Source organism: Apium graveolens, chromosome 4 (assembly GCF_009905375.1).
Source record: "Apium graveolens cultivar Ventura chromosome 4, ASM990537v1, whole genome shotgun sequence".
NCBI lineage: Eukaryota > Viridiplantae > Streptophyta > Magnoliopsida > Apiales > Apiaceae > Apium > Apium graveolens.
Window position 1 is genome coordinate 40906186 of NC_133650.1, and position 26950 is coordinate 40933135.

General features: G+C 36.7%; 1 non-coding gene across 1 annotated transcript; it reads right to left on the reverse strand.

Moving 5' to 3' along the window:
- Positions 1-20926: 20926 nt before the first annotated feature.
- LOC141722473 (small nucleolar RNA R71) lies at positions 20927-21033 on the reverse strand. Its single transcript, XR_012575493.1, has one exon. It is a non-coding gene; the product is annotated as a small nucleolar RNA R71 (small nucleolar RNA).
- Between the last annotated feature and the right edge of the window lie 5917 nt (positions 21034-26950).

Genomic DNA, 26950 nt, shown 5'->3' on the forward strand with positions numbered 1-26950 from the left:
AACTTTGAGATGAAGGATATGGGTGAGGCTAGTGTGATTCTTGGGATCAAGTTGACTCAGTCAACTGATGAAATAACTTTGTCGCGGTCTCATTATATAGAGAAATCTATACTTGAGAAGTACGGTTATTCAAATTATAGAATTTCTAGTACACCATATGATTCAAAAGTTGCCTTAGTCAAGAATAGTTCAGGAGTTCCTGTATCTCAGTTAAGGTATTATCAGATTATTGGGAGTTTACAATATCTTGCTAATGTGACTAGGCCAGATATTTCTTATTCCGTGTCTAACTTGGCTAGATGATCAAGTTGTCCAAACAAGACTCATTGGGAGGCACTGGATAGAGTTCTTAGATATCTGAAGGGAACTATTTCCCTTGGCTTTCATTACCAGAGATTTACGGGGGTACTCGAGGTGTACGGTGATGCAAGTTGGATAGCTAAAAAATCTGGTTCCAATGGAGTGATTGGATATGTGTTTACCCTTGCGGGTGGAACAGTGTCCTGGAAGTCTTCTAGACAGACTTTGATTACTTGGTCTACTTTTAAGACTGAGTTGTGTGCACTTGATTCCACAAGGACGGAGGCTGAATGGTTACATGGACTCATGAATATGATACCTGTAGTAAGCAAGTCGCTTCCTGCCATTTTTGTTCATTGTGATAGACGTACAACTATCGACAAAGTCAGAATTGTAAAGTATAATGCTAAAACAAAGAGACACATCCAAGTTAGATTAAAGTCTATAACGGGTCTTGTGTCTGATAAGATTATTGTTATAGAGTTCATAGGAACTCACGATAATATAGTTGATCCATTGACTAAAGGGATTGACTATCTTGGCTAACAGAAGGGGGTGTTAAGTTTACGAGTAATACAATAGATAATCTAATATAACACTTTTTTGGTCTATTGTAACAGTGAGAAAAGCGTTACATTATCCACCTAATGCAACACTGTAATATCCAAATGTACCGAAAAATGAGTGTAACATTAGGTGAATCAATATTGTAAAAGTGGGCCTCGGATCTGGGGCCCACGTAGCCATATGTAACACTATGCCCAATCTATTGTAACAATATTTTTTCAGAAATTAAACAACAAGAGCTTTTAGAGTGTAACACTATATATAAGCATACATTAAACTATAATAGGCAAATGCAACAATGTACTATTTTTTTTTTGAAATATACTTGATCGTACAATATTCGCAGATAAAAACATAATAAAAATTGAACTACATGTCCATAATTCTGATCTTCTTGAACAACTACTTAAATACATATCTAAACTATGAAAAAAATCCACCTAAAGTCACAACCATATGATCTAAACTTTTGAATGGTGTCCCTAGTAACTCCATTTTCTCCTTTCAGAACTTTATACTTGCTTACCATCTTATACCATCTTCCCAAGCCCAAGTCATACATGCAATAGTTTAGTGATAAAAAAATGATGAGAGAAGTGAGAAAAGATCGCAATTTTTTCTCGTGCTTTTCTCATAAACAATATCTTGCCATGTGTACTTCGTGCATTTTTTTGTTGTATCTAATATATGATCATTTCGAATATGATAAATATAAAGCTGATAGCACATACCTAAAAATCAGACCCATTAAAATGGGAAATTATGCCTAGAGAAACAATAAAAACCTACTCCGATCATCTGATTTTTATCTATTAGGTCCATGAAAGAAAGTAGTTACAAATATATCAATTCACCGAAAGCCTGAAACATTTTACATATAATACCACTTTTCTTTTAGGAAGACTATCAATTAAAGATACAATTTAAGGACATGTTCAAGCAATCGAGCCTTCTCGTGTCGAGTCTCAGCGTTAATAAAATATTTAAAACACTGGCTTATTTTCGGCTTTTTTTTCATTTTTATATGTTTCTAATCCACTCCGTCTCTTCGTCTACCGTTGGAGGCAGGATCATATGAAGATTCAAATTTCCATCAATAATTATTTGTAGAAGATTGTTTATTCTGATTATCCAGTGGATTTTATACTATTTATAATCTTATTATCTAGTTAAATGTGATGGTAATCTTCCTTGCTGTGTTTAACTTAATTTTTTGATAGAGTTATGGAGGAAAATACTATAGTGTTTTGAACGAGCAGGCATATTAACCGAATGGAAAACACATTAAAAACATGACCCATAAGGTCTGAAATCTATCCCTACACCATATACTAAAACCATATCTTATCACAAATCAAGTATGAATGCAAAGAATCAACATACTACGGTGCCTGAAAATATTCTTGAATATATTCCTGAGTATCATACTCTGGCTTTGCAATCCACATCTGTATTTAATATAATCCCAATATATTAACCTAAGATAAGTTGGTTTTCGATCTCTTGAAGCAGCATATACATTAATATTGTATATGTTTTTCAAATTCTTACATATTTGCTTTAGCGAATATCTCAGATATTGTAGTAATATTGTATTAAAATCAAATCCAATCAAACAACATAGAGTCACAAACAAATAACAAAAAACGAAATAATAGCTAAACTGTAAATGTGTAAAGTAAGACTAGTACTTATAGAACATTGAATTCCTGACATATCTAGTATATATCAACCTATGCAATATAAATAATTGCCACCATGTAGGACTACATAAATCAACTTATAATAACAGTTTAACAATTTAGAAGTAAAGTTTAAATTTTCTTTTACCTCCGTTTGTAACAGAAAAAATATAAGAAAACAAGTATTCCTAAAGGCGCATTATACCAAGCCCATCGATTACAATAAAAGAATTGGGAAAGCAAACTACATTTGAGCTTCTTGGGACAAAACTAAGAGCCAATCTATAAAAAAATTACTTGTGTACAGGAGGAGAATAAAATATTATTTCTCTAAATCAACTTCCATCTAGAACCATAAAATTTTCTAAAGAAACCCAACACTAAAAACAGTAAAATACAAGTAGTAATTGTAGAGTTCACCTAAATTCATACACTGTACACATAACTTATGATAATCCACTGTAATTTCGTAAACAATAGAACTATGTTCCAACTATGCTGAAAAAGGTTTATTCACCTATGTTCAAAGTATGTGAGGTAAATTTCAGTGAAGAAGAGTCGATCATTAAGAAAGAATTGCGGATGAAGACAATGAGAAGAAAAATGCAGAAACAACTCCAACTTTCAAAGCTGAAAAGAAGCCCATGGTCAACCAAGATTCGAAGACACCTGTCAAGGAAATGAAAACTGAAGATGCAAGAAAGAAAAGAAAAATAGAAATGGCAAGATTGGATAAACAAAAGCAACAATTTTGATTATATTGTAGATTCTCCAAGGAAACAATGTCAAAAATATGGCTCTGTGAATCATCTAACTCACCTTTGTCAAAAGGCTGTTAGCAAGCCAGAAGAAGGAGCATGCAAGTATAATAAAGCAAATGCAAATGATTCGTACTCATTCTGTGACACGTTTGATTGCATCCCTTGTAACTTGAAAGTGATGAAAAGTTGCCAGAAGCTGAGAGTAGACCTCAAAGAAGTAAAAACTGGGTCTACATCAAGAAGGGAAAATGCACAACAGGTAATGAAATCTATTTTATCTGAAATAACTCATTCTGATTCTGCCCATTCTGTTAACAAGAAGAAAGTACCCAACATCGCTTGGGTTGCTAAACACACTTAAACTCATTGTTTACAGGGCATAAAAAGAAAGTTATATGGATTATAGACAGTGGATGCTCAAGACATATGACAGGTGAGATGGCCCTGCTATCACAGTTTGAGGAGAAGGCTGGCCCATTGGTGACTTCTGGAGACAACAACAAAGGCTTCACAATGGGATATGGCAAATTGATTTCTGAAAATATTGTCATTGATGATGTAGCACTGGTAGCTGGTCTTAATATGAATCTTCTAAGTGTCCGCCAATTTGCAGACAAAGGTTTCAAGGTTTTATTTAACAAAAAAATGCACTTTTATCAGCAAGAAAACTGGTGAAGTTGCTCTGAAAGGAGAAAGGAAAGGAATCTTATTTATTGCATACTTGGACTCAGCAAATTGAAAGAGATATGTCCTAAGTCCAATCATGTATGAGGATTTAGGAATAATTTTTATGTAACCTGTTTTGATTTCATTGATATTAATAAAAGGCTTGTATTGTTTTTATTGCGGGCTCTATCTATTTAAATGTTTAAATAAGATATATCACAGTTTAGAGTAAAGCTTTTTATGAATTGTGATGAGATCATAATAATGAGACCTAAAAGATGATAACTCTAAACTTAAATAGTTCCTCGTCGTAGGATTACTAACTGGTAATTAATAATACTATGCTTGCTTCATTATGAAGGATGTCTGTTCTCATAGACATTTGTGTGGTGACACTATAGCTAGTATGTAGGTGCTTATTATATAATAAGTTCACTGAACATGACTCACACAACTGAACAACTGATGGAGTTCACTCACGCGTCAGCAGTTGTTCACATAGTGATAGTTGTACAAGTATCCTTAGACTTAAGGTCATCATAGTCATCTTGTGTACACTGAACTATGCATTGGTTTAGTTTTTAATCTCAAGGGACAATTATAAGGGCTCTACTGGGTATAAGAATTTGTACACGAAGATAGTGTATGATCAATAAAGGATCTACCCCTTCCAGTGTAGGAAGAGAATGTTCAATGCTGATCCAGTTATGTTAGTTCAGGAATCTCTGGCCAGAGTGAATGAAATTAGAAAGGAGTTTTTAATTTACATTAAATAGAACTAAGCATAGTGAATGCGAAAGCAAGTGATTAAATAAGATAGGCTTGACACAAGTTCCATACCTTGTATTTAATCGTGACATTGCAGGATAGAAGGAATTGATTGTACGGTAACTACTCACTGAATAGGTTCTCGGTATTCTAAGCAGTGTATGCATATTATCCGGATAGTCGCGATATGCTGAGAAGTATCCCTCACGATGTAGAATAAATATGATTAATTTATTAATTAATCATATTTAATGAATTAGAGAATTTATTTAAATAATGATGAAATAGTTTTATTATTATTTATTTCTACTACCGGCTTAATATTGAACCTACAGGGTCACACCATAAAAGAGAATGATTTAATGGTGGAGGAATTAATTAATAATGGCTTGTAATTATTTATTTGTGAAATAAATAATTAATTAGCAGATTTAATAATTGATCAAATGAGATTTAATTAATTCTTAATATTATTAATTAAGAATTTAATTTTGGAAATTAAATCAAGTGAGAGAATTATTTTTCTAAATTGTTTAGAAAAGGGATTAATGATTAAAAGGTATTTTAATTATTAGTTAATTGGTTAATTAGAATAATCAATTAAAGGGTTAATAATTATAGTATTTTATGGAAAATTTTCAGCTGAAAATTTTGCCTATAAATATACTATTATAAACCATATTTGCCTAAAACCAAAATAATTAACCCTAATTCTAAAGTAGAACAAGAGGGAGGCAACTAATTCTCCTAACCTCTTCCTCCTCCATCACATTGTACTCTTGGTGGATACCGGTGGTGTGCTTCACACTTGAGGAGCAGCTTCTAGGGATTTCGTTCATCGTTCTTGGATCGCTATTAAAGACCTCCATCTTTCCATTAATGTAAAGCTTCTTAAGGTAAACATACTGAACTCCGAATTAAATATTATTTTTCGCATGGATCCTGCGGAGGGTTTCGTTTTTTTTTAAGATTTAAATTTATGTTTTCGTTGCGTTTATGTGCTAAAAACCCTTCAATGGTATCAGAGCTACTTGCGAAAAGTTTTTAATTCGTTTATGTGTTTAACTGTTTTCGATATATAAGCATGTACGTGATTCGCCATGATTTGATGTTGATATAATATGCTTTTATATGTATGGTTTTGAATATATGATATTCATGTGAGTTGTATAATCATAAAATGATTATGTAATCTGTATATATACTGATATATACATGATTTATGTTTGTTCTAATTATGAGAATCATATTAGATACAGATTCTGAATTGGCTGCTGCAGATTTGCTGAAATCTGGGTCTGGTGTCCGATTTACGCAAACGAAACCCTATTCCATATAGGTAAACGAGCATCTGAACAATACTGATAGCTAAAGCTATCAACGACTCGTCTGTAAGGCGTTTGACGTCGTTAATGCCCGTAAACAGTGATTCTTGTTTTTCTGATTTGATTCTGATTTTTCTAATTTTTGTCATTTTTTTTATGATTAGATCATGGATAATATGATATGTTAAGATCAGATTATGTGTTTTAACATGCTTTTATGTGTTGTATGAGCATGGTGGATGGTTATGGCCTTTCGACCTTAGTGTAATGGTTTTGGTTTTGGTTTTAAATATGACTTGCATGTCGTCAATCTTTGTAATCATAAATCTCGAATGTAACTCGAGTTATTCTTGTAAGTTCATTAGATTAGTTTTACTTTCAATCATGTAATGTAATTGAAGACTCAAGAAGGCTATCCAATGGAGGTGATACAAAGAAGAAGACGAGGCATACAAGAAGTCTAAACAAAGAAGAAGACTTATGTAATAAGTAGTTGTATTTATTTCCATCACCATATTAGATTGACCTTGATCTTTATCATGAGCTTGATAAAGATCACATAGGATGGGGCCATAACCAGACACATTTACTTTATTGTAATTTACATTTACTTGTTTATTTAATTTTTTATATGAGATATATGCCTATGTTTACCATGCGATAATAGATTTTGTTGAACTTAAATCAATATAAGGCGTGCTCTAGAAAATCTAGAATATGAATCGTTTATTTCCTTAAAAATAAATATTATGAATACGATCATGAGATTCTTGTGTTTATGAAATATGTAATTGAATATGAATTTTCAATATTGAGAGAAAGGATGATTCTGTCAACAACAGATTTCTATCTATAAGAAAGGGTTATTAAGTGACGCCTCTTGACAATGCTCCACCCGATCTGGGAATCATCTGATTATCGATTATTGATTTGAAATATTTAATTTAAAAGGAAGAATCTCTTTATAATATGATTATGATTGTAACATAATATAATCCCTCTAAAATTAAATAATATCAAGTAGTAATTGGCCAATGACACAACGGGCTTGTGTCGGTCATAGCCTTCCAACATGGTAGAAAGTGGTTCTTAATTTTAAATCATTATCGTTTCGTGCTACAGCCGAGGGCTTTGATTTCGAAATAAGAAATACTTGTCTATTACATAGAGATGTGTACATTGAATTAGAATCTAAAGGTCGGTACGTGCTACAGCCGAGGGCCCTTGGAGACTGATTCAATTGTATGAAATGTTGGGTTAGACTTGACTTAGAATATTGAGTTTGTCATGCCACAGCCGTGACTCAATTATTCAAGAGGTTAAACTTATATTAGGGAATAACATAAGATGTAATTGACATGAGTTGTCTGCCTATTGAACATCACATGACGTTTCGTGCCACAGCCGGGGTTGTGTGATGGAATATAGGATCCCTATTCCCACTAGCATTATGAATGCTTAATATTCACTTAGGGGGTTGAAAAAAATAGATAAACTAGTGGGAGACACTTATGAATAAAGACCTGATTCATATAGTGTTTTGAAATGAAATTGAATATTTGCTAAGTGTTGTTATGTGTTTATCATTTACAGATTTACTATATTTGTCATGTCTTCTGCACTATCACTCCGGAGCATACTAGATGCTCACAAGTTGACTGTTCCTAATTTAGCTGTTTGTTTTCACTGTAACAAGTTGGGGCACTGGAAGAGGAACTGCAAGGTTTACCTTGCAGAATTGAAGAAGAAGAAGGGTAGTAAGACTACCGCTTCTAATTCATGCATGTTCATGATCGAAGTTAATATGTCACTAGGTCAAATTTCTACTTGGGTATTAGATACCGCCTGTGGTTCTCATATTTGCAATTCATTGAAAGGACTAAAGGGAAGTAGGACTCTTGAAAAAGATGAGGTGATTCTACGTATGGGCAATGGGGCAAGGGTTGCGGCCATATCTGTAGGATCATTTAGTTTACATATGCCTACGGGCAAGACTATTATTTTGAATAATTGTTATTACGTTCCCTCTATTGTGAGGAATATTGTTTCTATTCCTATGTTGGATATGGATGGTTTTTCATTTATTATCAAGAATAATGAATGTTCTATCCTTAGAGATAATGTTCTTTTTGGACGTGGCATTTTAAATAATGGTTTGTATGTATGTGACGTAGAGCATGATTTACTTCAGATTGAACAAACTAATAAAAGAAAATGAGATGATGAAAATCTGACCTATTTATGGCACTGTAGGCTAGGTCATATTAGTGAAAATAGACTGCGGACATTGTATATGGAAGGGTTACTTGACCCCTTTGATTTTGAATCATATCCTACATGCGAGTCTTGTCTATTGGGTAAAATGACCAAATCTCCATTTAGTGGACATGGAGAGAGGGCTGCAGATTTGCTAGGATTGGTACACACAGATGTATGTGGACTAATGTCTACGCAAGCTATGGGTGGATTTTCGTACTTCATTACTTTCATAGATGATAGATCTAGATTCAGATATGTGTATTTGATGAAACGCAAGTCTGAAGCCTTTGAAAATTTCAAAGAACATAAACATGAAGTGGAGAAACAAACCAAACACAGTATTATAACTCTTCGATCAGATCGAGGTGGTGAATACTTGAATGGAGAGTTTTTAGATTATCTCAAAGAAAATGGTATAGTCTCCCAGTGGACTCCTCCATATACTCCACAGTTAAATGGGGTATCTGAAAGGAGAAATCGAACTTTGTTAGACATGGTTCGGTCCATGATGAGCTATGCGAATCTTCCAGTATTCCTATGGGGTTATGCATTGGAAACCTCAGCATATTTACTGAATAAGGTGCCTTTCAAATCTGTTCCTCAAACACCATATGAGATATGGAAAGAAAGGAAACCGAGTCTTAAACACGTTAAGATTTGGGGATGTCCAGCTTATGTCAAGAAAGTTAACCCAGATAAGCTGGAATCTCGATCCATAAAATGTAATTTTATGGGATATCCTAAAGAAACTTTGGGGTATTACTTTTACATCGATCATCGGGTGTTTGTCTCCAGACATGCTACCTTCTTGGAAAAGGAGTTTATCCTTGAAGGAAACAGTGGGAGCAAAATTGAACTTGATGAAGTTCAAGAAGCATAAACTACTACGGATCAAATGGAAACACATGTTCAGACTGAACAACCTTCTGTGGAACAGCCCATTTGTAGGACAAGGAGAGTGTCTCGCCAACCTGAGAGGTATTATGGCCTTGTTATTGAGAATGACAATGAGTTGTGAATTATTGATGATGACAACCCTGTGACCTATAATGAGGCTATGAGTAATGATGACTCAGAGAAATGGCATAGTGCCATGAAATCTGAAATGGAATCTATGTATACCAACCAAGTATGGACTCTGGTTGAGGCGCCTGAAGGTGTTAAGCCTATTGGGTGCAAGTGGGTATACAAAAGAAAGATTGGAGCAGATGGCCAGGTGGAGACCTATAAGGCCAGGCTCGTGGCAAAAGGATTCAAAAAAGGCAATGGATTGACTTTGATGAAACTTTTTCGCTTGTAGCCCTGTTAAAATCAATTCAGATTTTGCTTACGATTGCTGCTTACTACGACTATGAGATCTGGAAAATGGACGTGAAAACGGCCTTCCTCAATGTGGAACTTGAGGAGGAAGTGTATATGACACAGCTGGAGAGTTTTCTTTCCAAGGGAAATGAACACCTAGTGTGTAAGCTGCTGCGAACTATATATGGTTTAAGGCAAGCTTCTCGTAGATGGAACATCCGTTTTGATGAGACAATCAAAGAGTTTGGTTTTATCAAAAACATAGATGATCCATGTGTCTACAAGAAGGTTAGTGGGAGCGCGGTAACATTTCTTGTATTGTATGTGGATGACATACTTCTTATAGGAAATGATATACCGATGCTACAATCAGTCAAAGTATGGCTATCAAGGAACTTCACCATGAAGGACTTGGGAGAAGCATCCTACATTCTAGGTATGAAGATCTACAGAGATAGATCTAGAAGAATGATAGGTCTTACCCAGGTTACATACATCCAGAAAGTGCTTAAAAGGTTTAGCATGGAAAACTCCAAAAGAGGTCTCATACCGATGAGCCATGGAGTGTCCCTTTCCAAAAAAATGTCTCCTAAGACACCTAAGGAAAGAGAGCATATGAGTAAGATTCCTTACGCTTCAGCAATAGGATCTATCATGTACGTGATGTTGTGTACAAGGCCTGATGTCGCTTATTCAATTAGTGTGACGAGCAGATATCAGTCCAATCCAGGTGAAGACCACTGGAAAACAGTGAAAAACATCCTTAAGTACTTGCGAAGTACTCATGACATTTTTCTTGTTTTTGGTGGTGAATCTGAGTTCAAAATAGAGGGTTATACTGACTCTAGTTTTCAATCAGAAAGTGATAGAAAATCCATGTCAGGGTACGTGTTTACTTTGAATGGTGGTGCAATTCTGATTGTTGAAAGAGGAGATGTCAACATCGAGAGAGTTGACACACATAACAACGTAGCAGACCCACTCTCAAAGACACTTTCTCAGAGTCACTTTGATCGTCATAAAGACAAGATGGGTATTAGATACCATAGTATTTGGCTTTAGTATAAGTGGGAGATTGAAAGAGATATGTCCTAAGTCCAATCATGTATGAGGATTTAGGAATAACTTTTATGTAATCTGTTTTGATTTCATTGATATCAATAAAAGGCTTGTTTTGTTTTTATTGCGGGATCTATCTATTTAAATGTTTAAATAAGATATACCACAGTTTAGAGTAAAGCTTTTTATGGATTGTGATGAGATCATAATAATGAGACCTAAAAGATGATAACTCTAAACTTAAATAGTTCCTCGCCGTAAGATTACTAACTGGTAATTAATAATCCGCAAAGATCGGTACATACTATGCTTGCTTCATTATGAAGGATGTCTGTTCTCATAGACATTTGTGTGGTGACACTATAGCTAGTATGTAGGTGCTTATTATAGAATAAGTTCACTGAACATGACTCACACAGCTAAACAACTGATGGAGTTCACTCACGTGTGAGCAGTTATTCACATAGTGATAGTTGTACAAGTATCCTTAGACTTGAGGTCATCATAGTCATCTTGTGTACACTGAACTATGCTTTGGTTAAGTTCTTAGTCTCAAGGGACAATTATAAGGGCTCTACTGGGTATAGGAATTTGTACACGAAGATAGTGTATGATCAATAAAGGATCTACCCCTTCCAGTGTAGGAAGAGAATGTTCAATGCTGATCCACTTATGTTAGTTCAGGAATCTCTGGCCAGAGTGAATGAAATTAGAAAGGAGTTTCTAATTTACATTAAATAGAACTAATCATAGTGAATGGGAAAGCAAGTGATTAAATAAGATAGGCTTGACACAAGTTCCATGTCTTGTATTTAATCGTGACATTGCAGGGTAGAAGGAATTGATTGTACGGTAACTACTCGCTGAATAGGTTCTTGGTATTCTAAGCAGTGAATTTGTATTATCCGGATAGTCGCGATATGCTGAAAAGTATCCCTCACGATGTAGAATAAATATGATTAATTTATTAATTAATCATATTTAATGAATTAGAGATTTTATTTAAATAATGATAAAATAGTTTTATTATTATTTATTTCTACTACCGGCTTAATATTGAACCTACAGGGTCACACCATAAAAGAGAATGATTTAATGGTGGAGGAATTAAATAATAATGGCTGGTAATTATTTATTTGTGAAATAAATAATTTATTACCAGATTTAATAATTGATCAAATGAGATTTAATTAATTCTTAAAATTATTAATTAAAAATTTAATTTTGGAAATTAAATCAAGTGAGAGAATTATTTTTCTAAAGTGTTTAGAAAAGGGATTAATGATTAAAAGGTGTTTTAATTATTAGTTAGTTGGTTAATAAGAATAATCAATTAAAGGGTTAATAATAATAATATTTTATGGAAAATTTTCAGCTGAAAATTTTGCCTATAAATATACTATTATAAACCCTATTTGCCTAAAACCAAAATAATTAACCCTAATTCTAAAGTAGAACAAGAGGGAGGCAACTAATTCTCTCAACCTCTTCCTCCTCCATCACATTGTACTCTTGGTGGATACCGGTGGAGTGCTTCACACTTGAGGAGCAGCTGCTAGGGATTTTGTTCATCGTTCTTGGATCGCTATTAAAGACCTCCATCTTTCCATTAACATAAAGCTTCTTAAGGTAAACATACTGAACTGCGAATTAAATATTATTTTTCGCATGGATCCTGCGGAGGGTTTCGTTTTTTTTTAAGAATTAAATTTACGTTTTCGTTGCGTTTATGTGCTAAAAACCCTTCACAAATGAGGATTAAATTTGTTGCTTCTACACCAAGGCATCTATTGAGCAAAGTAAACTATGGCATAAGAAGCTGTCTCATTTGAATTTCAAAGCAATCAATACTCTAGTTAAAAAGGAGTTGGTGAGAGACATGCCTAATCTGGAATTTGCTCGAGATGAAGTCTATGATGCCTGTCAAAAAGGAAAAAAATGAAAAGATCAAGTCACAAGAGTAAAACTGTGAATTCTATAAGTGCACCTTTACAATTTATTCACATGGATTTAGTTGGACCGGTTAATGTCCAGTCAATTTCAAGAAAAAGATATGCATTTGTGATGGTGGATGACTACTCAAGGTACACTTGGGTTAAATTTATGTATTCTAAAGATGAGACTCCACACATCATAATTAAGCACATCAAGAAGATTGAGAAGCAGGGTAAAGATCAGAATTATATGAAAAGATTGAGGAGTGATAATGGAACAGAATTCAGGAATGCAACCTTAACTGAATTCTGCAAAGACAAAGGCATTGTTCAAGAATTCTCAGCATCTAGGACACCTCAACAAAATGGAGTAGTTGAGAGGAAAAATAGAAAAATGGTGGAAGCTCCTAGAACAATGCTGCAAGATGCAAAATTTCCAACTAGTTTTTTGGAAGAAGCTGTGAACACTGCATGCTATACTCAAAAAAGATATCCCATTAACAAGAATCTTGGAAAATCACCCTACTCAATCTTATCCAAGAGAAAGCGTATGGTGAAGCATCTTCATGTGTTTGGAAGCAAGTGCTATGTGTTAAAGGACAACTCTGAATTCACGGGAAAATTTGACTCTAAAGTTTTTAGGGTAATTTTTCTGGGATATTTATTGGAGAGAACTGTATATAAAGTCTATGTGATTGAACATAAGAAAATTATGGAAAGCACAAATGTTACTTTTGATGATGACAAATGCCCGGGCTTGGAATGCCTTGATGAAAATGAAGCTGAAGCCCTACAATTTGAAAACCTCAGCATTGACAGTGATTTTGATGATGAAGCTGAAGTCAATGCAAATCACAGAACAAATAAAGAGTCAACTGAACAAGTGAATCGTGAGAATGGAAGCTCATCTCATGAACCTGAATTTGATAGCACAAACTCAGGGGGAGAAATAGAGGAAAGTTCTGCAAGTCATGCCTATGGTGAAGAAAACACAGAAAACTCAAGTCAACAAACTCACACCAGAAAATGGGATAAAAGACACACTAGAGAAGTAATAATTGGTGATCCAAATCTAGAGTGAGGACTAGAAGTGCAACTGTAAATGAATGCCTTCATGCATTTTGTATACAAGCTCCTCAAGGCTCTCTAAGGACTTAAACAAGAACCTAGAACTTGTTATGACACACTGTCAGAATTTTTGATTAAGGATGGATTCACTAGAGGTACAACTGACAAAAATCTCTTCTACAAGAAGCATGGTGATGATATGATCCTAGTACAGATCTATGTGGATGATATTATCTTTGGTTCAACTAATGAAAAGATGTGCCAAAGATTCTCTAAGCTTATGCAAAGTGAATATGGAATGAGTATGATAGGGGAATTAAGTTACTTTCTTGGACTTCAAGTCAGTCAAAGATGTGATGGAATCTTCATCAGCCAAACTAAGTATGTCAAAGATTATTGAAATAGTTTGGCATGATTGATTGTTCACCTGCATCTACACCTATTTCTATAGCAACAAAGTTGGATGAAGATAAAAAGGGAAAAAGTGTAGACATCTCAAGATATAGAGGAATGATTGGATCTTTGTTGTACTTAACTGCAAGTAGACCAGACATCATGTTTGCAACATGTTTGTGTGCAAGATTTCAAGCCAATCCAAAAGAATCATATTTGACGGATGTGAAGAGGATTTTCAGATACTTAAAGGGGACTCCAAACTTAGGGTTATGGTATCCTAAGGGAACTAGTTTTGAAGCTGTTGGATTCACAGATGCAGATTTTGCTGGATGAAGAGTTGACATAAAGAGTAATAGTGGAAGCTGTCAGATTCTTGGACAAAAACTTGTATCCTGATATAGCAAGAAACAACAATCTGTGTCAACTTCCACAGCTGAGGCTGAATACATAGCTGCTGGAAGTTGCTGTGATCAAGTGCGTTGGATTAGAAATAAGCTAATGGACTATGGCCTAGTGTTACACAAAATTCCAATTATGTGTGACAATACTAGTGCTATATCTTTTTGTGGCTAATCCAGTTAATCACTCTAGAACAAAGCACATTGATGTAAGGTATCATTTTATTAGAGAACATGCTGCAAATGGTACCATTGAGCTTATTTTTGTTCCAACAGAAAAAAAATTAGATGACATTTTTACTAAACCTTTGGATGAAGAAACTTTTACTAGACTTGTAGGTGAAATTGGTATGTTAAATTCTTCATCCTAAGACAAGAACTCAGCAAATGTGTTGTAGCAGATTAATTTCTTATAAATCAAAATTAATTTGATTTAATTAGAAATTACCTAGAATATGAATTATAAATATTTCAGAAATCTCTGCATATTTATTTTTTAAATTTAAAATTTAGCTTGGAATTTTTCAATTTTAAGAGAATTGTCAAAATGTTGATTTACATTTTCAATATGTAAAATAAACACAAGGCAGAATTAAAGTGATCAAAAGTTTATAGAGAACTAAGTTCTCGATAAGTCTAACTGACTTATCGACAAGTCATTTTGAGACTTCTCCGGCGAGTTCTCGATAAATCAATTTTCTGACTTCTCGAAGAACTTCTCGATAAGCTTCATTATGACTTATCGATAAGTCATTGTAGAGTTCTCTATAAGTGTTACCTTACTGAGTTCTCTACAAGTATGATTTTAGACTTATAAATAACTTAGAATTGAAATAATTTAATCCAATAAATTATTTTAGTAAAGTACTTTTGGTAAAATTATTCTGATTTTATTTTGATTTATTCAAATAAAGATTGGAAACAATTCAGTCCATTTTGGACAAACGGGGTATTTATTAGACATATCGATATGCTTGTTTTCAGTTCTCTATAAGAATAAAACAAAATGAATTATTGATATGTATTTCACTTTTCAAAATGAATTCTCGATAGACAAATTCCAAACATCCAGACATCTCGACTTACATATACTTACGTCTTCGAGAACTCTAAGTGACCTAGCTTTTGCAATTCCAAACCGATTTCTCTCTCGTTTTAAATCCTTTCTCTCTAATTTCTTTTACCCATTAATATTCACATTCACAATAATGGCATCAAACATTATTGTACCCTTCATCCTAAAGGAGACCAACTTCCTTGCATTCTTAGATTCCAATCAAGCACCTGAAGCTTTCAAAAGCTTTGTCAAGTTCTTATCTTAAACCTACTTTATTGGAGCTCTTACAACTAACCCAGTTCTCTATCTGGATGTATTGGGGGATTTCTGAAACACAGCTGTAGCTAGGATAGTTGTGCATGAAGACCAATCTTCAAGTCTAGTGGTTAATTATCAATTTAAAGGACAACAGGTTGAGATAACTGAAGCTGATATAAACCTAGCCATGAACATTCCAACTGATAAGCTAGTTGGGATTCCAACTCAGAAGGAGTCGTATGAATTCTTGGATTTTATCAACTACTATGAGAAGATTAAATTAGCTAAATTGAACAAGAAAAATCTGAGAAGGGAGTGGTCTTTTCTGTTTGATTCTGTGATAAGAGCTTTCACATGCAGGAAATCAGGATTTGACAATATTTCTAGTGTTGTTCAGAAGCTGGTCTACTCAATGGCTCACAACAAACAAATTAATGTAGGACACTACATTTTGGAGGAATTAAGCACCAGGATCATCATGCCATTCATTTCAAGAGGTAAATAAATTTTCCTTCCTAGATTCATTATGTCTGCTTTAAATCATAATGTAAATGACATACATATGCTTGAAGGTGTAGATAGGTCATTAATAGGCCACTGTAAGCAAGTGTCCAAAATACTATTTGGATCACTTACTACTAAGAATAAGGTATAGATGGGTCTTAGGTTAACACCTTTCATGATTGAAAGCTTTAAGACCTATCCTTACCCTATGCCTGATATGAGGACCAATGAAGTTCAATCTAGTGCAACAATGGTTCCTGAGTTTGTGGAAGCACAAACACAGGCACCCCCATAAGGACCTTCCTATGTTGAGCCTACTTCTTCAAAACCAATAGCAGCTAGGAAACCAACCACGTTATATTCTCAAAAGGGTGAAGTGAGTAAAAAGAAGAGAAAGGAGGTAACCATTACAATATTGAATGAGAGTGGTGATGAACAAATACAAACCGAGTCACCTTTGGTAAAAAGAACAAAGAAGCAAAAGAAAACCGAGTTGACCACTCAAGGCACCTTTATATTCTCTCAAAAGGATGTAGTTGTAAAAAAGGGACTTGAACAGACTCCAGGGGCATCCTCTCAACAGGATGTCTCTATTGAAAAGAGCATTCTCCCAAATGCACCTTCTAAAAAGTCTGCACCTACACTTGACAAAGTTCAAGTGTATGAAAGAAGAAATAAGGGTGGCACACACCATGAGAGAACATCAGTTGAAGCTCCCTCATCTATTCAGGGGGAGCTTCCAACACTCACTACTGAACAACTCTTAATCTCTCAAATTTCTTCCTCTCACACTGCACTTGAATCCAATCCTCAAGTGCAAACTCACTCAAGTGACATGGTTCAAGAAACCTTGATCACCACCCAAACACCAAATTAGATGGTGAGAGGCTACTAGATGGGGTAGACCTTGATGACACCATCACAAATATGGGGGATTCATCAGTTTTCACTGAAGTTTCCATCGTAGTTGAACTTGCACCTTCATGTGTAATTCAGTCTTCACAGACTGTAAGGTTTGAAGGTAGTACTCCTGATGTGGAGCTATCTAAATCCACTCCAATTCAATTGGAGGTTCCTGTCACAAAAATAACTCCCCTCAAAATTCTGGCTGAAATTGCTCTAACAATTGAAGCTGAGAGTACAATTGCCAATGACCCTGCTATGGGAGAGGCAAGTTTGATAGTGCTTTGCAAGAAGCACAAGGGTTTGAGGTTGGTGTACATGATAATAACCCAGTCAAATCCCCTCCAATTCAATTGGAGGTTCCCACTACAAGTGGAGGACAAAACACTGTCATAAACAAAGAGAAATTTGTGAGCCAATTTGTGACTCCTACCAGAGGTGGTTCTGACCCTACACACCAACCCTCAACCTCAACAACCCCATCTCATCTCCTAGTGGCTCCAAGAAGCTGCAGATCAACCTTCAACTATTGAAGATCTTAGAGTTGACTAGCTTGGAGGCCTTGCACAAATTTCACAACAGCTGCTCACATCCAATATGTCAAAATAGGACTATCAAGCCATCACGCTTACCTACCAGACAAATGTTGAAGAAAATCAAGAAAAAAATGTTGATGAAGCTGGTCAGGATGCAAATTGTGATGCTTGGCTAGATAAAGATTTCTCTATTGAAATGGGTGTTGTGCTAGCTAAGTTCAGGGAGGAGTATAACACCATTCTGGGAAGCAATGCTACTTCTCTAACTCCTCAGAAAGTGTATGATGCCATCAATGATGTATACAAGGCTCAAATCAAAGACTTCCACAATTATGGAAAGGCACTTCAAATTATATTGACTGGACATCAAGACAAAATAATGAAGATGGTGAGGGAAAAAGATAGATCAAGTCATCCTTCTCAAACTGAGATAAAAAACAAATTCATAATCTTTGCTGACTAGATGTCCAGGTATGATCTAAGTGGAATTGAAACACATGTCAAGAATCTCAAGACCTCATTTGTGGCCTTGAATGAACAAGTTCAAAATCATATCATTCATTCTAATGATACAAGACTGAAGCTGGATCAAATGCACTCTAGCAGATACACTCCTTTATTCTTGCTCATGGATGAAATTAAAAAGGTTGTGCAGGACACTTTCGGGGTTTCTACTTCCTCCACATCTCAATCCTCATCCACACTGTAAGTTCAAGAACTGCAACACCAAGTCTGTTCTCTCCAATCTTCCAATGACTCACTAAGTGCACAAGTCCAAGCTCTTACTTCTCTGGTGCAGCTACAAATATCAAAACCCTGGGGGACTCTCACAAGCATCTCCAAATGCAAAACTCTGTTGCCTTGGGAGCCATCATGGGGAAGCTCAACATACCACTGCCCTCACTACCTGAAGATATAAGGCCAGAATTACCAACTCCTCTACTCATGCCTGTCACCAAGACTAAGGAAGAGATTGAGGCTAGGATTCAACAATCCAGGGATGCTAAATCTAAATCTAAAGTGCCTATTCATGTTGGCCAAAGTTCTTCACAAACTCAACAATTTCAAGATGTGGGAAAAGAAAGACTCATCAAGGCTGCAAAAGGATCAAATTGATAAGTGGCATTTTATACCACTTAGAACATCTTAAAATGGCTTAAATTGGTGCCTTGAAATCAAGTATTTTGTGTATTTGATGTGTTTTTCTAGTGTTTATGCATTTCAGGGTATTAGTTGCATTTCGGAGGAGTAATCATCAAGAATAAGCCTTGGCATGTGTTTACCGTTACGAGAGGAAAGAAAGGGGCAGATTACGGCGAAGAAACAGAGCAAACTCAGGATTTTTCCAGTAGGGTCCTGAGCGCCCGCTCACCTATGCTGAGCGGCCGCGCAGGGTCGGGAAAAAAGATAAAATATTTTAGACTTCTACTTCTGTCGGGCTTCCAACTTCTATGTAATCTGAGTTTTATGGGACTATTATATAAGTAGATTTGAAGACGTTTTCACGAGGGAGGATCGTGGTATTAAGCAAGGAGCGAAGGAGATAAGGAAGGAGACCGTTTTAGCACACAGCAACGAAGAGGAAGCATACTTTCTTGTGATTCTTATTTCGTTGTAACGTTGGATGCTAGTTTTCTTACTTTGAACTTAATTACTCTTGTGACGTACTCCGATTTAATATAATTAGTTTAGTTATTATTTTCTTGTGTTTGTTTATCATGATTTCATATGAACCCATGATGACGATAAGTGCTATTATGGGCTAATCGTGATCATGGGGTCGCAACGGATTTACTATGGAATTCTTTAGTTAATTGTTTAATACTTTAGTGTGTGATGATTGTATGATATCTAGTATTGGTTATGCGTATTCGTCTTATGTGCGTCGCGAACATATAAGATAGGGTGTTAATCTCTTGTGAAGCGACGGTGGATCTTGAGATTTAGAACTTGCGATGCTAGCATAGGTTCATGTATGATGAACATGATTAGTGGGTAACTCTAATAGTTTTATTCGCCCTGTGTAATCAAAAGGAATAACTTGTGCTTAATTCGTTGTGTTTTCAATTTCTGTAGACATATAGGAACTCAACATAATTGATGCCTATTCAACTTCTATCTTAATTGTGGATGCTTGGTAGAATGGTATGAGTACAATGAAAGTTGGCTTTTATCAGTTTCGTGTTATTCGATTAATATCATCACTGTCACATGCTAAAGGTAATAACAATAACTATTGAAGGAAGTAGTAATGAATTTGTGATCTCATGAGTGTTTTAATATTATTAATTCGAAGTGTTAATTAAGTGATTAATTAAGTAATTAATTGTAGTTAATATTTAGTCAATAATTCTTAGTATTAGTGTCTTAACATTGAGAAGTAATCATACGTTGGTGCGTGAGTTTAATTAAACAATAATTAGTCTGAGTCTCTGTGGGAACGAACTAGAAAGTATTCTATATTACTTACGAACGCGTATACTTGCGTGAATATTAGCGCGTGTTTTTACCCTAACAAGTTTTTGGCACCGCTGCCGGGGACTCGGCGTATTTGTTTAGTTTATGTACTTACCATCATTGGTCATTAGGACTCAGTGATTAGGACGTAGTTGTTACTTATTGTTTCTGGTTGTGTTTCAGGTACTTAAGCGAGCGTTTATGCAAACTCGTTCTCGTACTCGTAAGAGGACTTTAGATACAGCTGAGGAGACAGACGAAGTTCTTGATATTCCGGAGAAGATAGATTTTGAAGATTCGGATTCGGGAACTGAGCAGAAAGAACCAGTAAACATGGGTGATCGTATTGTTCAGGCTGATCCAGCTCTTATGGAGTTTTCTCGGCCTAAAATTGATGACATTCAGTCAAGCATTCTTCATCCGGCTATTCAAGCTAACACCTTTGAAATCAAGCCGGGCACTATTCAGATGGTGCAGAATTCTGTTTCTTTTGGAGGAGCTGCAACTGAAGACCCCAACATGCACATAAGGAATTTTGTCGAGATCTGCAGCACTTTCAAGTATAATGGAGTGACTTATGAGGCTATCAAGCTGAGGCTTTTTCCATACTCACTGAGGGACAAAGCTAAGGACTGGTTACATTCTGAACCAGCTGGGTCCATCACTACTTGGCAAGATCTTGCACAAAAGTTTCTGGTGAAGTTTTATCCGATGGCAAAGACTGCTGCTATGAGGAGTGCTCTTACTCAGTTTGCGCAGCAACCTACAGAATCTATGTGCGAAGCTTGGGAACGCTACAAGGAAATGTTGAGGAAGTGTCCACATCATGGAATGCCGGATTGGATGGTGATCACTGGTTTCTATAATGGTTTAGGGGCCCAATCTCGGCCCATGCTCGATGCAGCAGCTGGAGGCGCCTTATGGGCTAAAAGCTATACTGAGGCTTATAATCTTATCGAGACTATGGCTGCAAATGAGCATCAAAACCCAACTCAGAGGATGATTCCTGGGAAGGTAGCAGGTATTCTGGAAGTCGATACAGCCACCGCTATTACAGCGCAGCTCCAGGCGCTGTCGATGAAGGTTGATTCTCTAGCTATATATGGAGTTAATCAAATAGCTATGGTTTGTGAGCTTTGTGCAGGTTCTCATGCTACGGATCAGTGTTCTCTTGTCAACGAATCTGTTCAGTATGTGAATAATTATCAGCGACAACAACAGCCTGTGTCAGCTACTTATCATCCTAACAACAGAAATCATCCAAATTTCAGCTGGGGTCATAATCAGAATGCTATTCAGCCACCATATCAGCAAGGTGTGAGTAAACAGTTTAATCCACCTGGATTCCAGCAACCATATCAGTATGCTCAAAGACAATCATACCCTCAACAGGGAAGTGCAGTTGCACCTACTAGTGCTGATTTTGATGAACTTAAGCTGTTATGCAAGAGTCAGGCGGTTGCTATCAAGACCTTGGAAAATCAAATCCGTCAAATAGCCAATGTAGTGCTAAATCGTCAACCTGGCACACTCCCCAGTGACACGGAATTACCAGGCAGAAAGGAAGCTAAAGAGCAAGTCAAGGCTATTACTTTAAGGTCTGGGAAAGTTGTTGATGCTGAAAAGGCAAAAGAATGAGAAGCTGAAATTAGAGATGAAGAAGCTAAGCAAAAGAAGAAAGCGGCGGAACCAAGGAAGACTACTGTTGAACACACTCTGCCTGAGGGTAAAACAGGGGAGAAACAGCTCTATCCTCCACCACCTTTTCCTAAGAGATTGCAGCAACAAAAGCTGGATAAACAGTTCGGTAAGTTTTTGGAGGTGTTTAAGAAACTTCACATCAATATATCTTTCGCTGAGGCTCTGGAGCAAATGCCTAGTTATGCGAAGTTTATGAAGAGTATTCTTTCAAGGAAGGTGAAACTGGATGACCTTGAGACCGTTGCTCTCACAGAAGAATGCAGCGCTGTTCTGCAGCAAAAGTTACCTCCAAAGCTTAAAGATCCAGGTAGCTTCACCATTCCTTGCACCATTGGCAAGTTGACTTTTGATAAGTGCCTTTGTCATTTGGGAGCAAGCATCAATCTGATGCCGTTGTCGATCTTTAAAAAGTTGGATTTGCCTGATCCAAAACCCACATACATGTCTCTACAATTGGCTGATCGTTCTATTACTTACCCAAGGGGCATAGTGGAGGATGTGCTAGTCAAGGTGGATAAGCTCTTCTTTCCTGCAGATTTTGTTATTCTGGATTTTGAGGAAGATAAGAAGATTCCCATAATCTTGGGAAGACCTTTCTTGGCTACTGGACGTACCTTGATAGATGTGTAGAAAAGTGAACTTACTATGCGGGTACAAGATCAGGATGTGACCTTCAACGTGTTCAAGGCAATGAAATTCCCTACAGAAGATGAGGAGTGCTTAAAAGTGGATGTGATTGATTCTGCGGTTACTTCAGAACTCGAACGCATGCTAATGTCTGATGCATTGGAAAAGGCCTTAGTGGGGGATTTTGACAGTGATGATGAAGATAGCAACGAGCAATTACAATATCTGAATGCTTCTCCCTGGAAGCGAAAGCTGGACATGCCGTTTGAATCTCTTGGTACTTCTGACCTCAAGAATGCTGAAGGAAAGCTCAAACCATCAATAGAGGAAGCACCTACCTTGGAGCTCAAGCCATTACCTGAACACTTGAGGTATGCTTTTTTAGGTGACGCATCTACTTTACCTGTTATTATTGCATCTGACCTTTCAGGTAGTGAGGAAGACAAGCTCTTAAGGATTTTGAGAGAATTCAAATCAGCTATTGGATGGACCATAGCAGACATCAAGGGGATCAGCCCTTCATATTGTATGCATAAAATTCTGCTAGAGGAAGGTAGTAAGCCGACTGTTGAACAGCAGCGCAGACTTAATCCTATCATGAAGGAGGTAGTGAAGAAAGAAATTCTGAAATGGCTCGATGCAGGCATCATTTATCCTATTTCTGATAGTTCTTGGGTGAGCCCCGTACAATGTGTGCCTAAGAAAGGAGGTATCACTGTGGTAGCAAATGAGAAGAATGAGCTCATCCCCACTCGAACAGTTACAGGATGGAGAGTATGCATGGATTATCGAAAGTTGAACAAAGCCACGAGGAAGGATCACTTCCCTCTTCCATTCATTGATCAGATGCTTGACAGGTTAGCTGGTCATGAGTATTATTATCTTCTGGATGGCTATTCAGGGTATAATCAGATTTGTATTGCACCAGAGGATCAGGAAAAGACTACCTTCACTTGTCCATTTGGCACGTTTGCTTTTCGCAGAGTTTCGTTTGGGTTATGTGGTGCCCCGACCACTTTTCAGAGATGTATGATGGCTATATTCTCTGACATGATTGGAAATAATGTCGAGGTGTTGATGGACGACTTCTCCGTCTTTGGATATTCGTATGATGAATGTTTGAATAATCTTCGTGCCGTACTCAAAAGGTGCGTGGAAACTAATTTGGTGCTCAATTGGGAGAAATGTCATTTTATGGTGCGTGAAGGCATTATTCTTGGGCATAAGGTCTCTAGCAAGGGTCTGGAGGTGGACAAGGCCAAGGTGGGAGTCATTGAAAATCTTCCACCACCTATTTCTGTGAAAGGAATCCGTAGTTTTCTTGGTCATGCGGGTTATTATCGACGGTTCATCAAGGAATTTTCAAAGATATCTAAGCCGTTGTGCAATTTGCTTGAGAAAAATGTGCCTTTCAAATTTGATGATGAATGTTTGGCGGCATTCGAGACTCTCAAGAAGAGTTTGATCACTGTACCAGTTATTACAGCACCAGATTGGACAGAGCCATTTGAGATGATGTGTGATGCGAGTGATTATGCGGTAGGTGCAGTTCTGGGGCAGCGCAAGAATAATCTCTTTCATGTGGTCTACTATGCGAGTAAGACCTTAAATGGGGCCCAAATGAACTACACCACTACAGAGAAGGAGCTCTTGGCTATAGTCTTTGGTTTCGAGAAATTTTGATCTTATCTGCTTGGGACTAAAGTGACAGTATTCACTGATCATGCGGCCATTCACTATTTGGTTTCCAAGAAGGATTCGAAGCCGAGACTCATTCGTTGGGTGCTCTTACTTCAGGAATTTGAGTTAGAGATCAAGGATCGAAAAGGTACTGAGAATCAAGTAGCTGACCATCTCTCTAGGTTGGAGAATCCCGAGTCTACTTCAAAAGATAAGACATTAATCAATGAATCTTTTCCGGATGAGCAGTTGTTCGCAGTTCAGGAGGAAGAGCCATGGTTCACAATAATGGCATCAAACATTATTGTACCCTTCATCCTAAAGGAGACCAACTTCCTTGCATTCTTAGATTCCAATCAAGCACCTGAAGCTTTCAAAAGCTTTGTCAAGTTCTTATCTTAAACCTACTTTATTGGAGCTCTTACAACTAACCCAGTTCTCTATCTGGATGTATTGGGGGATTTCTGAAACACAGCTGTAGCTAGGATAGTTGTGCATGAAGACCAATCTTCAAGTCTAGTGGTTAATTATCAATTTAAAGGACAACAGGTTGAGATAACTGAAGCTGATATAAACCTAGCCATGAACATTCCAACTGATAAGCTAGTTGGGATTCCAACTCAGAAGGAGTCGTATGAATTCTTGGATTTTATCAACTACTATGAGAAGATTAAATTAGCTAAATTGAACAAGAAAAATCTGAGAAGGGAGTGGTCTTTTCTGTTTGATTCTGTGATAAGAGCTTTCACATGCAGGAAATCAGGATTTGACAATATTTCTAGTGTTGTTCAGAAGCTGGTCTACTCAATGGCTCACAACAAATAAATTAATGTAGGACACTACATTTTGGAGGAATTAAGCACCAGGATCATCATGCCATTCATTTCAAGAGGTAAATAAATTTTCCTTCCTAGATTCATTATGTCTGCTTTAAATCATAATGTAAATGACATACATATGCTTGAAGGTGTAGATAGGTCATTAATAGGCCACTGTAAGCAAGTGTCCAAAATACTATTTGGATCACTTACTACTAAGAATAAGGTATAGATGGGTCTTAGGTTAACACCTTTCATGATTGAAAGCTTTAAGACCTATCCTTACCCTATGCCTGATATGAGGACCAATGAAGTTCAATCTAGTGCAACAATGGTTCCTGAGTTTGTGGAAGCACAAACACAGGCACCCCCATAAGGACCTTCCTATGTTGAGCCTACTTCTTCAAAACCAATAGCAGCTAGGAAACCAACCACGTTATATTCTCAAAAGGGTGAAGTGAGTAAAAAGAAGAGAAAGGAGGTAACCATTACAATATTGAATGAGAGTGGTGATGAACAAATACAAACCGAGTCACCTTTGGTAAAAAGAACAAAGAAGCAAAAGAAAACCGAGTTGACCACTCAAGGCACCTTTATATTCTCTCAAAAGGATGTAGTTGTAAAAAAGGGACTTGAACAGACTCCAGGGGCATCCTCTCAACAGGATGTCTCTATTGAAAAGAGCATTCTCCCAAATGCACCTTCTAAAAAGTCTGCACCTACACTTGACAAAGTTCAAGTGTATGAAAGAAGAAATAAGGGTGGCACACACCATGAGAGAACATCAGTTGAAGCTCCCTCATCTATTCAGGGGGAGCTTCCAACACTCACTACTGAACAACTCTTAATCTCTCAAATTTCTTCCTCTCACACTGCACTTGAATCCAATCCTCAAGTGCAAACTCACTCAAGTGACATGGTTCAAGAAACCTTGATCACCACCCAAACACCAAATTAGATGGTGAGAGGCTACTAGATGGGGTAGACCTTGATGACACCATCACAAATATGGGGGATTCATCAGTTTTCACTGAAGTTTCCATCGTAGTTGAACTTGCACCTTCATGTGTAATTCAGTCTTCACAGACTGTAAGGTTTGAAGGTAGTACTCCTGATGTGGAGCTATCTAAATCCACTCCAATTCAATTGGAGGTTCCTGTCACAAAAATAACTCCCCTCAAAATTCTGGCTGAAATTGCTCTAACAATTGAAGCTGAGAGTACAATTGCCAATGACCCTGCTATGGGAGAGGCAAGTTTGATAGTGCTTTGCAAGAAGCACAAGGGTTTGAGGTTGGTGTACATGATAATAACCCAGTCAAATCCCCTCCAATTCAATTGGAGGTTCCCACTACAAGTGGAGGACAAAACACTGTCATAAACAAAGAGAAATTTGTGAGCCAATTTGTGACTCCTACCAGAGGTGGTTCTGACCCTACACACCAACCCTCAACCTCAACAACCCCATCTCATCTCCTAGTGGCTCCAAGAAGCTGCAGATCAACCTTCAACTATTGAAGATCTTAGAGTTGACTAGCTTAGAGGCCTTGCACAAATTTCACAACAGCTGCTCACATCCAATATGTCAAAATAGGACTATCAAGCCATCACGCTTACCTACCAGACAAATGTTGAAGAAAATCAAGAAAAAAATGTTGATGAAGCTGGTCAGGATGCAAATTGTGATGCTTGGCTAGATAAAGATTTCTCTATTGAAATGGGTGTTGTGCTAGCTAAGTTCAGGGAGGAGTATAACACCATTCTGGGAAGCAATGCTACTTCTCTAACTCCTCAGAAAGTGTATGATGCCATCAATGATGTATACAAGGCTCAAATCAAAGACTTCCACAATTATGGAAAGGCACTTCAAATTATATTGACTGGACATCAAGACAAAATAATGAAGATGGTGAGGGAAAAAGATA